Source organism: Rhinatrema bivittatum, chromosome 6 (assembly GCF_901001135.1).
Source record: "Rhinatrema bivittatum chromosome 6, aRhiBiv1.1, whole genome shotgun sequence".
NCBI lineage: Eukaryota > Metazoa > Chordata > Amphibia > Gymnophiona > Rhinatrematidae > Rhinatrema > Rhinatrema bivittatum.
Genome location: NC_042620.1, coordinates 224,875,527 through 224,888,728, shown reverse-complemented (window position 1 = coordinate 224,888,728; position 13,202 = coordinate 224,875,527).

The window sequence follows — 13,202 nt, the reverse complement described above, 5'->3', positions numbered from 1 at the left end:
TTCTCTGCCTGCCCTGAGGCTTTCCTTCCCAACTTGACTTGTAATGGCTATGGATGGCTATATTAGTAAGACAATCATATGCATGATAACTAATTTTATTTTTGTTTTGTATTTTATTTAAATTATCAAATATTCCACAGTTGTTATGTCTGTTGGTCACAGACGGCTGTGACCACTTCTGCTCATCTCTTTCTTCACTTCCCCGACTCCATGGGGTAGATTGCCAGCCTCTGCTAGCCACCTATGTCCTACCTACTGCTTCCAGGCCTCCCCGGGCCGATACGGATGCTGCCAACTGCCATCTTGCCATCTGGTCCCTCTAGGTGCACGCACGCGCACATAGGCTGATCATATCCACGTCATGGTGGGAACCTCGGGGGTGTCCCCTCCAGATGATATCAGGATCTGTGGATATTTAAACCTGCTGGCCCTCTCCGAAGATGATTTGGCAAAGAGTCTCATCCTTGCTATTTCCGCCTCGCTTCCTGAGGACCTGCGTTCCAGATTCCAGTTCCGATGAGGACATCTTAGGTACCCGCTCCTTGGGGGCCTCTCTCTCATCCTGGCTATCCACTCCTCAGAGGGCCTGCTGCCTGGAACTTCATCTGCTCCATTCCCCGGGGCTTCCTGGAATTAACTTGCTCTTTGTGAGTACTTCGCTCTACGGATCACTTCCTACCTACCACGTGCCTATCGGATGAACCCCGCACTGTGGGCCATTACCACCACTACAGAGAGCTCCGTCAGAGGTTCCTGCTCTACTACGCTACCAAGGACCTCACAGGCGCTTCCTGCCTTACGGACCGACCGACCAGACCGACCGAGGACCCTCACCGGTGTACCCCATACTGCGGGCCATTACCACTTCCACCTTGGGCCTCAACTGTGCTCCTCACTCTGTGGGCCACTGTCACTTCTTCTGAAGACTTCATCAGTATATCCTACTCTGTGGGCTTTTATCATCACTACCGAGGACATCATTGGTGTACCCTGCTCCGCGGGCCACTACCATCGCTAAAGAGACCTCTCCAGTGTACCCGCTTCACGGACTACTACCAGCACTACGGAGGTATTCCCTCAGGGCACTACCTATCCCTTCAACCCTGTGTCTCAGGGCCTGTGTGACCATTTCTCTCTGGCACCTCCCGCTCCAGGGGTAGTGCTTCTATCTCTATTAATAAAGACTCTATTCATTCTGTGCCTTCCTTAACTGAGACATAGCCTCCCGACAGTGAGTCTCATGGGGCTCCTCCCCATGGGTGGGAACACCTCTCACTTCGGCCCAGGGTTCACACACCATCTGATACCTCAGAATCCGAAAAACAATTTTATCAAAAATTCATTGTCGATTACCAATGAACATATTTAAGAAAATAAAACATACAACATATAATTATGTATGATAACATTAAAATATAATCAAAGAACAATATAAATAAAATCAATTAGTCTGTTAAACCTGTGCAAATAAAAAAGCCTTCACCTTCTTTCAAAAAAATCAAATATTCTTGTGCCCTACAAATATCCAAAGATAAGGCATTCCGGTATGTAGACTCTGCATAAAAAACATTTTGTTCTGTTCTTACTAGACCAATGTTCACTGTTGGCTGATACTTCAAGCAACATTTGAGTTGAAGAACATAACCTCCGAGTTGAAGTATACCACTTGATCTTTCCTTCTAAAGAATGACTATCATCATGACTAGCTTTAAAAATCAATATTAACTATTTAAAAATTGTTCTCTTCTCAATGGGCAACCAATGAAGCTGCTTCATATGCACTTGAATCCTCACAGATCATTTCATCCCATTCACCAGCTTAACATCAGCATTCTGCACTAAGTGAAGCACCTGAATTAAATATTTTGGCATTCCTACATAAAGGACATTACATTAATCCAAATGTTCCAATATCAATGAGTGTATCACAATTCTCAGTTATGTGCTGGATAGAATACTTCTCAAAGGTCTTAACAACTGAAGCTTAAGTTGGTTGCTCATGTTGATGTTAGTCTTGTTGTTACACCTGATACCCTGGGGCACTTAAGCATTGCATTGGGGGAAGTGGAGAATAAGTATTGTGGGGGTACCTGAGGGGGTTGGGGATTTGAACAAAAGCAATGACCCAACCCAGGGGTTAAGCCAGTAAGACACCTGGGAGTCTGCTTACCCTGCATAGTAGAGAAGGCCAGCAGAATCGCTGTGTAGCAGCCTGACTAGTTGGGCCATCTTCTGTGACTTTGCTGATCTGATAAGGAACTGTGAACCACAGGTGGGCATTGGGTGACCTGCAGGAAGCAGTCACAGAGAGATCTAATGGCACCTCCCATGGGTTAGGATAGGTGCAGTCAGGCTTGAACACTCAAATTAGATTCCCTTGTCAGGCATCTAATAAATGGTTGCAGCCATTAAAATCTGTGTCATGCATAGTTGGGTGGAGAATGGGTAAGGAGGGTGTCATGATTGCCACAGTTATTGCTATTTCACCTACATTTATCATTTATTTATTTATTTACTTACTTACTTACTTACTTTTTTATTTAAGAGCATTTATCCCACCTATCCAGAATTACTAAGTGGTAGCAAATACATGGGTTCTTCCAGCAATGAAAATTCTGCCACAAATATATATCCCGAGCATGAGCTAGCAGCAACAACAATGGTTTGAAACTTAAAATTATCAAAGGTAAAAATGGGAGAATAATGCATTAATTAATAAATAATAATGTAATTAATAGCTAAAGGAAATGCTGAGAATAATTTATGATACTACTTAGAATATGTCCTGTGAAATACTAGAAATACTTTTTAGAAAGGTAAGAAATATATGCAGGAGTTAGGTAGCCATACTAAGTGATAGTAGGGAAAATTAGAAGAGGAATCTTTATATATTTGTTTTTCTTTCTTCTTCTTCTCTTGAATATATTTACATCCATAATGCAAAATTACCTAGTCATTGTCATGAAACCTGTAGTGTGAATTTCATTGCATACAGTCTTTCAGCTACCTCAGTAGTAAAATATTGAATGTGTTATCTGCAAGCTATCTCTAATTTGAAAGAATAATAATTCCTAATTGGAATATAAAATGCCCTCTTGGAATATAAAAATGCTAATTGCAGAATTGCAATTTCCTATCAATATGATACCTTATCAATGTACTGTATATTATATAAAATTAATGGAGTTGTTCTAAAATCATTTTTTAAATATGGGGATCTGAAGAAGGTGACTGTGTAACAAATTGAAAAGTTTTGAGATCTACAGGTACTATCTACCTGTTCTTTTGTTCTAACATTTGCATTCTTCTAAAAATGATTGCTTATTGCACATTCTTTCTACTTTTCAATCATTTGAATATCGACATATCCCCTGCTCTCTCACCTCTTGAGTATGCTTTAGGTCTTTGTTTCATTTCATAGGTTCTTTGGTAAAATCTTTGTACCAATTTGGTAGCCCTTCAATGGACTTACTCTACTTTGTCTATAGTCTTTTGGAGGAGCAACTACAGAATTGGACTCCCAGTACTCCAGATGAGGTCTCACCAATGACTTGCACAGAGACATTATTGTTGCAGTATGTATGTATGTGTGATGATAATGAAATGATAGAAAAATTAGGCTGGTGTGATCTCACCTCAAATTCAATGCAGAGCTGTTCTAAAATACCTGGGCAGATAATGCAGGCTAAGAACAATTAGGGCTACGCCAGATGCTTTGTTAATCTGCGTGATACATTCAAACTGTAAACAGAAATATGCAACCTTAAATGCAGAAGGCACTTTCCACAAGGAAGAGTGATTGGCAAGTGAGATCATAGGAGGATCTGGGGATGGAGATGGGCAGGAAAATGCCAATAGATAAGGGAATGCATGGGACAAATCATATAAACATTAGCGAGTCTTTGTCCCCCCACCCAGAGCATTCAGAAGACATTGGAGGGAATTAGTCTGAACCATTATCCCTGGTAATTGTATAGATTTTATAATTTGTCACTATGCTTCAGTTTTGTGTTCTTTATCTAGTTCTTAGGTGGTGAGGCCTAAGGAAAATACACTGCAATGGGTTTCAAAATAAGATTACTGGATTTGCTGATAGTTTTGCTCTGTGGTCTTTTATATTTATTTAAGATGGGTAGAAATAGTTGCTAACAATTATCACCTTTTTCCTATCGGTTATACCTCTTCCTATTTATCCTTCCTAGCATTCCTCTGGGTCTGATCATTCCCCTGTCACATTGTCATTATATCATCAGTTATAATGACCCTGAAATATCTTTCTTGTTTAATGTACATTTGTGTCTGCTTCACCTCCCATTGGGGGTAATTTTCAAAAGGAGTTACATGTGTAAATGTAGCTACTATTGTAGCAATTTTCAAAAGCCATTTACTCAAGTAAAGTGCACTTATGTGAGTAAATCCTATAGACAAGTCAATGGCATATATTGTAGCAATTTTCAAAAACCCACTTACTCAAGCAAAGTGAATTTACTCCAGTAAACCTGGTTTTTACTCGAGTAAATGCTTTTTAAAATCAGGCCCATTATGTATTGTTCCAATGGATTTTTATATCCCAGATTCATGACTGAACATTTTTGTATTGAATCTTAGCTCGATTACTTCACAAGCTTTCTTTGATCATTCCTCATTTTTTCAAGACTGTTCACCCTTTTGTAGATTTTAGTATATTCTTCAAAAAGGGGAAACCCTTCAGATTAACCTCTCTGCAATATCATTTATGGAATTATTGAATAGAACTAATCCAAGATTGATCACTAAGGCACCCCACTAATAACCTATCTTTCCTTGGAAAGAACTAAACACATTAGTCTGATGGATTCGTCCTCTTCTGGAATCCACTGACACCACCATTGAGCTCTATCTATGTTCAACTGAGCTTCCTCATCAGATGAATCTTTGCGGCTTTCATTGATTGCCAACACATTGAAGGAGTTATGTAGGACTGATGTTTCTTTCAAAGCTTTCCTTTCCTATTTGCCCATTGTGACTGCTAGGAAATAGAGTAATTTCAATACCAGATTTGAATGCATGAACCACTTTGCCTAACTAAGAAAAGGTTACAGAAAGAGCCTGGCCCCTTGGTTAATTGGTGTGGGGGAGGATTCAGAGGAAGCAAGGAACTAGCCAGCAAAAGCAAAGAAGTTACTGAATTCAAGCACAAGTCCTGTTTCAGTATTGGGTGTGCACTGAAAAGTTTTATTTTCTTTCATTCTTTTTCTCATTGCATTTCTTGTTTCATTTTGTTTTGTTTCATTGCTTATGCATGTAAAACACAATCAATGTATGTGCCATAAAGTAACAAAATGAATGTGCATCAATAGTTTCTAGGTAGAAACAGTAAATAATCAGAGACAATTATAAACATACAAAGTCCCAAAGGAGCAGTTTCTGCAGACAAATATTACAGCCCCCTGTTCAATTACAAGTATGCAGGAATAAAAACAACCCCACTTTCTTGAAAATGATTTAACTACAAAATACAGGCTGCAGAGCTAAACAAAGGGCTGATGTACTAAAGTGCACTGACTTTCACAAAGTCCACTTTATGCATATAAATGGCAACTTGTATGCATAAATTGGACTTAAGGGCACAATTTTCCCTTTTTAATCACGAAGCAGAGTTTGCAAGTTATTTTGGTTAGTCATGTAGGAAACTTATGTGCATAACTTAGAAGCATAAGTTTTCTTGAGAAACTTTATACACATTCAAAGCTAACGAGCTGCTGCAATGCAAAATTATGCAAAGCATCAATAGCTATATTCACAGTGCTAAATATGCATGACAAGGCCTTCATAGGCCATTTTTTGCTAAAAGGATAACTACACCTCAGCAAGGTATAGTTATCTTTTTTGCAATGTTATCCATAAAAATCTTCTGTGTGTACATTTTCTAACAGGCTTATTTGCAAGCAAGTTCTGATAGAAATTTTACATTTGTTAAATCACAACTTTTATGTGAAATTCAGAGCACTTCAGTACATTGAACCTAGGGTTGCCAACTACCCATTTCTGAGCTGGACAGTCCGGTTTTCTGTTCACTTATACCATGTCTGATCAGAAGTACTGACTGGACACTAAAAATCTGACTCCAGTGGCAGGCAGCTCCTTTCCCCTACAGCCCTGTTTACAGGCGGGGGAGGGGACTAAGGCAGAAGGAGCAGCATGAGAGTAGAGCTGCAGCCCTGCCCTATCTCCTCTCCCTGTACTATAGGAAGTGGTGGGATCTCACCTGAGCACACTCTCATTAGCAGCTTCTCTGCTGCTCTTTGCCCCACATCCTCTCTTTACTGTGGGGAGAGGGGATGAGAACACAGCTGCTCCAGCAGTGCTTCCTGCACATCTCAGGAATGCCTCAGATGAGAGAGGAGGCAAACAGGAAGGGATGGGAGAGAAAAATAAAAGGATACTGGGACTGGAGAAGGGAGATGTGAAGTGGGGTTGGAGGTAAAGACTGGATGGGGGAGATAGAGAGGGAGGTGCACAGGCTGGATGAGAGAGCCAGAGGAGATAAATGGAAGGAAGGAGGGGGAGAGACAGAAGAGTCACCAGGGCTAGAGAGACAGAGACACAGGATGGCACAGGAGATGGAGGAAGGAAATAGTCAATAGGGCACAGGTGATGTTGGAGGAAGAGAGAGTGGCACAGCAGCTAAGGATGAAAAGAGACAGGAGGGCACGGAAGATAAGGGGAGAGAGATGGGGTGCAGGGCCTGGAGGAGGCTAGAAAAGACTAGAGACACAGGAGGGCACAGGAGACAGGACAGAGAGAGATGAGGGCAGTGGGAGGGGAAAGAGAAATAGTTGAGGCACAAGGGACAGAGGAAAAAGAGAGCAGACAGGAGCAGGGCAGAAATATATGCAAATTTATGCTAATGTAGAGGAAGGGATGGGGCACCACCCTCGTCTCAGTCCTCAAATGTCCATTCATGGTCTATGGAAAAGTTAGTAACCCTAATTGGCCTCCAAAGCTACCAATAACAAAGAAGCACTGAGTTACTACCTAGAAAAAGTCTTGCCTTTGTAGGTAAAAATAGTAAATTATAAAAGAAAGCTCAACAATTACATTGTCCCAAAGTATCAGTTTCTGCATGCAAATATTTGAAAGCTTGGTGCACTTACAGATACACAGAGACAAAAGCCTTTTGAAACTCCACGGTTCATTTAGATGTCACAAATTAAGTGAAGTTGTGATAACTCTGGGTCATACAAATAAAAAAAAGGAATAAACGAGAATACATTTACACTGATGAGGTATAGAGATTTAAAATAAAACATGTAAAATTACTGATTACCTATTAATGTAATAAAACATCACTTACCCAAATTGCTCTGTAGATATATCAACACACAAAAAAAGGCTATATCTGGGGAAGACGAAATTAAGTTTTTATGCATTGCCATCCATATGTAAATTATGTGCACTTTACTCTCTGTATCATTTGGATATCATTAAATACATAGCATTAGTCCATATGTTAAACATTGCATTTACACAAAAGGAAGCCTTATAAATAGCAAAACGAAGTAATCTCAAGATCTTCAAAAACAAAGGGGAAGTTTATGTTGTAAAATTGCTTAAAAAAGAAGGACCGATGATTAAATGATACCCCGTTAGTCTGTTGATGGAACACAGTTCATGTTCTAAAAGACAAAAAGAGGAGGCGGTATGATGCTCCCAAATATATACCGTGAGTCTATAAGTTTGGCAATGCGTGTTGAACTATATAAACATTGCATTTACACACATTAATGGCCGCACTATAGTACATCATTCCCTCTGTTTTATGTGAGGATAGCACCCTATCAACAAGGATTGTTCATATTGGCAGCTTTAACAGAACAGTTTCTCAAGACAAACAAGGTGAATTCAGATTACCCTATTCTAATTTAAATAATAACAGCACACATGCAATTAAATCATACAGAACTTGTACAGCTTAAAAAAATTAACTGGTCTATGGCCTCCAAAGTGTGAAAAAGGACAGCCCATTTGTTATTAACATGTCAAGATACATTTAAGTACTTTATTATAATTGTGTTTATGAAGAGATGACATGATGCAGTGAGCTGCTCATACGTAGGTTAGAGAAGCTCCAGGTGCTACCCTTAATCTGCATTAAACATTTCTTGATTATTATACATTTTGAGCTTAAGGAAGGTATATTTACCTACAGTAAGATCCTAGACAGGTTTTATGGTTGTTGGATGAAAGTTATGACTAGCAGGCTCTCTAAATGGGAGAAGGAAAAATTAACGGCGACTGATCTCAAAATGGCAGAGGACTCGGTGAAGCCCAAGGGCTGCAAACAGCAGAGGTCATTAGAGAGGTCTCTGTGCATTGATATCAGCAAAGGAGTGTAGGTTAGAAAAGCTCAATACTTCTGTGGCAGTAACAGATGTTACATTTTACAAGTTTACTAGGCAGTTTACTGACCTTGAGACCAGGGCATAGAGACTAGTCAGAAAGTGCAGACATTGGAGGCACAGTTTGTATGGCTAGAGAGAGTAGTAGGCTGAACAGGAGAAGTTGGAAGATCTTGAAAACTGGAGTCACAGAAATAATAGCAAAATGTTGGGAGATGCTGAAAATGTTCCAGAGTTTAAATTGCTGGATCATTTCCAAACTCATTTTTCAAATCGTATTAGGGCCTTATCATGGGCGTTAGCGCCCTAATGGCCATGATAACGCCATAACACATGTGATAAATAACGCATTGCAAGATGCAAATTTTAAAAAATTAGTTAACTGGGAGGAGTTTGGGTGGCGTAAATGAAAATTAGGGGTGCTTAACTTTGCATGCGATAGCATAGTGCACACTATCATGGGATTTATCATCAGAAATAACTACACCTTTTGTCCTGGCGTTATGCTGTGTGTTATGACCAAAACGGGATTTGCGATAAATATCACAAATCCCGTTCTGGGGGAGAGGAAGGAGGGAGAGACAAGAGAGAGAGAGCACCTTAGGGGAAGCAACATATTAGTCAACTTTTTATACCACTGTAAGAGGGGCATTCTGAATTCAGGGTGAGGTTTTGGTAGTGGCTGTGGTTTTGGGGGGAAGTTTTACACACACAGTCAGAGGTAAGATCAGCACAGTAGACATCAGTGAAGATTTTATGAAATTTGGAGTGATGAAAAATACACAAACATGAGATTTTGTACAATGTACTCTCGACCTAGCTTGATGTGCTCCGGTTAGGAAAATAGATGCTGATAAATTTAGCATCTGTTTTCCTAACCCGTGGATGTGTGCCGGTTAGAAAAATGAATGCTGATAAATTCACTATATTATTGTACTAGTTTTCCCTTGTTGTATGTAGTGTGAATGTACATTATTGTGTTAAAATATTGTGATGTGATTTTTCAGACTGTAACAACTTTGCAAAACTTCTGTTTGATCATCACATATTGTAATTACTTGATGTTCATATACAACATTTGGAGCTGTCTATGTTGTAACTATATTGTTAAGATGTGTAATTTTGTCATGTGCACAGTTATCTATCTCAATATTTTATTAGGAAGGATCCAGCAGTTTATTGTTAAACCCATAGATGCATATTAGTATTTGTTTGTTTGACACAATATTATGTAGGAAGATCAAAGTATTCTATTATTTTATTTATTTTGAGAAGATATCAATAAAGTTGTACTGTTTTAATTGATACTATTTTCATTCACCTTAATGCTTTTTTTCTCACTCCTTCAGAGTGTTTTTGGGTCTGTTTGTTGAGCACCTTTCACAATTATATATTATTTGATTTTTTGGTATATTATATATATATATATATATATATATATATATATGTGTGTGTGTGTGTGGTGTAAAACCTTTAACCAGGAGACTATCCACCTCCTGAAGGTGGATTTTGTTCTCCAAAACTGTAATATGTTTTTTATAATTTGTAATTGCTTAGTCATATTTCACCTCTGTGTTGTAGCAAATATGGAATGAACTATGTCAATATTTTAGCAGGACATGCTCATTGGAATAACCATGATGTACTGTCTGCAGCTTGCTGCGGAGATCATTCTTTTATACAATTATTGCATGTCATGCTTTTTATATGTGTGTGGTGACAGCCAAAATGTTCTTAAAGGGCTCTGTAGTCCAGAGAAAGGTCTTTACTTTTGCATACTAATTATATCATGCCATGAAAAACAGTGTAACATCTTACATTTTTAAACATGTAAAACATGTAAATGGTGCTCCATAAGATACTTATTGCTGGCATCTTTCTGAAGAAACTCAAGACAAATTACCTTATGTAGCACCATTGACAAGTAAAATATTGACATAGTCCATTACACATTTGCCACAACACAGTTGCTGTAAATCTATGCACTTACGGAGGTGTTTAAAAAAGTTTTTTATATATTTAATTGTCTTTTGACTTTTAGAGTTCTAAATTCATAAATGTATCCATATAATATGCAAACAATAAAACTTGAAATAATGCTGTGGGAAAGCAGACGCAGGGAGGTAGGGTTACCAACAATGGTGTTTTGTTGTTGATTTGAATGCCAGTGATAGAGTATTGAATTTTTTTATGAAGTGGATGCCTCAGGGAGCCACGCATAGTTTGTAAAAGAGAACAAAGCTGTTTAACAACCAGTAAATTTCTACAATTTTGTTGGATTGTTCAAAGGATAATAACAATAAAAGGCTCATTTCCCATCCTCTGTGAATGATTTCCCCTCACTGTGTATACAGTGTACCAGTGCATAAGTGTCAAAGAAAGGAAGCCCGAGGAAATGAGAGATTTGACAAAATATGCAGCATGTTAAAAATTAAAGAAAAACAAAAACAAAGGAAATCAGTAAAAGGACTCCTTAGTCCACTATTTAAAAAAATATTTTTGTTAAAATGCTATTTCATGTACATTTTCAATCAAGCTAAACTGTTCTACGTTTTAAGGTATGATAGCAGTTAAACATTATAGAGAAACTCTGTTTTCAGTTGTGAAATTTGCTATTTTGTACAAAGGATAATCTTATGCCTAGAATGCACTTCCGGAAGAGGTGGTGAGGATGAAAAGAGTAAATGAATTCAAAAGGGCATGAGATAAACACTGCAAATCCCTAAAGGTTAGAGATTGGAAATAAAGAAAAGTGTGCATTGGGGTAACCTGCATGGAACGGCAGTTACTACCCTTAATCAGAAGGCATGGGGATTACTAAAATTAACTGATTAGCCTTGATGCTTTTGGTGCAATTGCAATATTGCTCTCTACTTCAATGGTGGTGGGGGAAAAGGGGAATTGGATTTAGAAGACAGCCAACGTTGGGCCCTGAGTTCCACGGTCCGGGGTACTTATACATAGATATCAGGGAAAATCATAGGACTGCTTCTATGGCCAAGACCAAATGCAAAGCATATTCAAGCTGCATTGTCTATAAATATTACTGCTCTTAACATAAGGCTTGGGGGTAACCTGCACAGAGCCATGGTTACTACCATATGAAACTTGCTGGGCAGACTGGATGGGCCATTTGGTCTTTTTCTGCCATCGTTACAATGTTACTATATATTCCTTAATATCTAAACCTGGCTATTTCTTGGCTGTATTTCTTCTAGAGATGTACATCTCCTGGAAAATGTAAGATCAAGTGAAAAAGTGTTAAATAAAGATGAGGAATAAAATCTTAAGAAATGAGATTATTGAGAAATAATTAATTGCACTTGAGTAGCATAACATAGGCACTAGAAGCCTCCCTTGCCAGCTCGCCCACCACAAACATAAGTAGACAACAATTAATTACTGGGAAAATAGGGCTGCAGCTTTATTAATACAGCATTCTGCATTACAAGTCAAAAGTAAGCCAAAAATCAGCTAACTTAGCTTGACTACTTTACTCCACCACAGAATGCCTCTTTTTTTATCTGGCTAAATTTTAGCAGGATAATAAGATAGCCTGCTAAAATGTAACCAGATGAGTCCCCCCAATTATCTGGCTCACTACTTCTTACAGAGAAAACTTAAACATTTCATTGCTTACATAGAATACTCTCAAAGGCTGCACACCAACATACCTCACCATCTGCCTCACTCTCTACACATCATCTTGCGCAATCCTTCCCCTACATTGTGCATGCTCCCAAAGTAATGTGCTTCACTTGCACAAGAAAGAAAACCTTTGCAGGAACTCATCACTATCTCACCACTGTCTCACCACTTCTCAGTTAGCTGGCTAAATGCACTTGAATATGGACCTCATAAAGTTTAAAGTATAGTGGTGGGACATACAGGCAGTGATTTCAGACAAGGAGGCTGAGATTTTGGACTGGATTCTTGGTGAACGTTCTGGTATAAACATAGATCTGGGAGCCATGAGCATAAAAGCAATACTGAAAACCATGGAAGAAGATCAGAACTCCAAATGGATAAGTGTAGAGAGAAAAGAGAGGAGGGCCCAGAAAAGAACCTCGAAGCACACCATCCAATAGCAGAATAGTACTGGAGAAAGAACCAACAGAAGATACAATAAACATAAGTTGTAAGAGGTAAGAAGAAAACCATGATAGAGTAGAGTCATGAAATCCAAAGGAGTACAGTGTGTCAAGGTATAGACAGTGATCAATCATGCCAAAAGCAGCAGATAGGTCAAGGGTAATGATGATTGAGTAAAGGTCTTTGACCTTAGCCAGACAGAGGTAATTGGTGTCTGTAGAACGTAGAGAGCAAAAGCCAGACTGGAGTGGATTCAGTATGGCCTGGGATGTTAGTCATAGTAGTGATGAATATCATATTCAAGCAGTTTGGATTTGAGAGGGAGGAGGAAGATGGGATGATAGAAGGGCAGATAGGGCCTAGAGAGAGTGTTAACTTTTTAATTATCAGTTTCAAAATAAATACAAAGAAAAACCTTTGGGGTAGATTTTCAAACATGTGCATGTGTGTCAATGTGCACACGGCTCACATGGACTCGCGATTTTATAATATGTACACGTTGCTACACGCATTTTATAAAATATGATACCCTGGTGCACATGCACACTTGATTAAGGAGCGGACTGGGAAGAAACTTCCCTATCCCCCTATCTACCCTTCCTCCCTTTTTCTCTCTCCTCCCTCTTCTCCCTGACCCCTAAACCCCTAAATAACCTTTTTTTTTTTTTTAAACTTACTCGCTCTCCTGAGCTGTAGTAAGTTCCACGCACCGACCAGCTGCCAGCACAC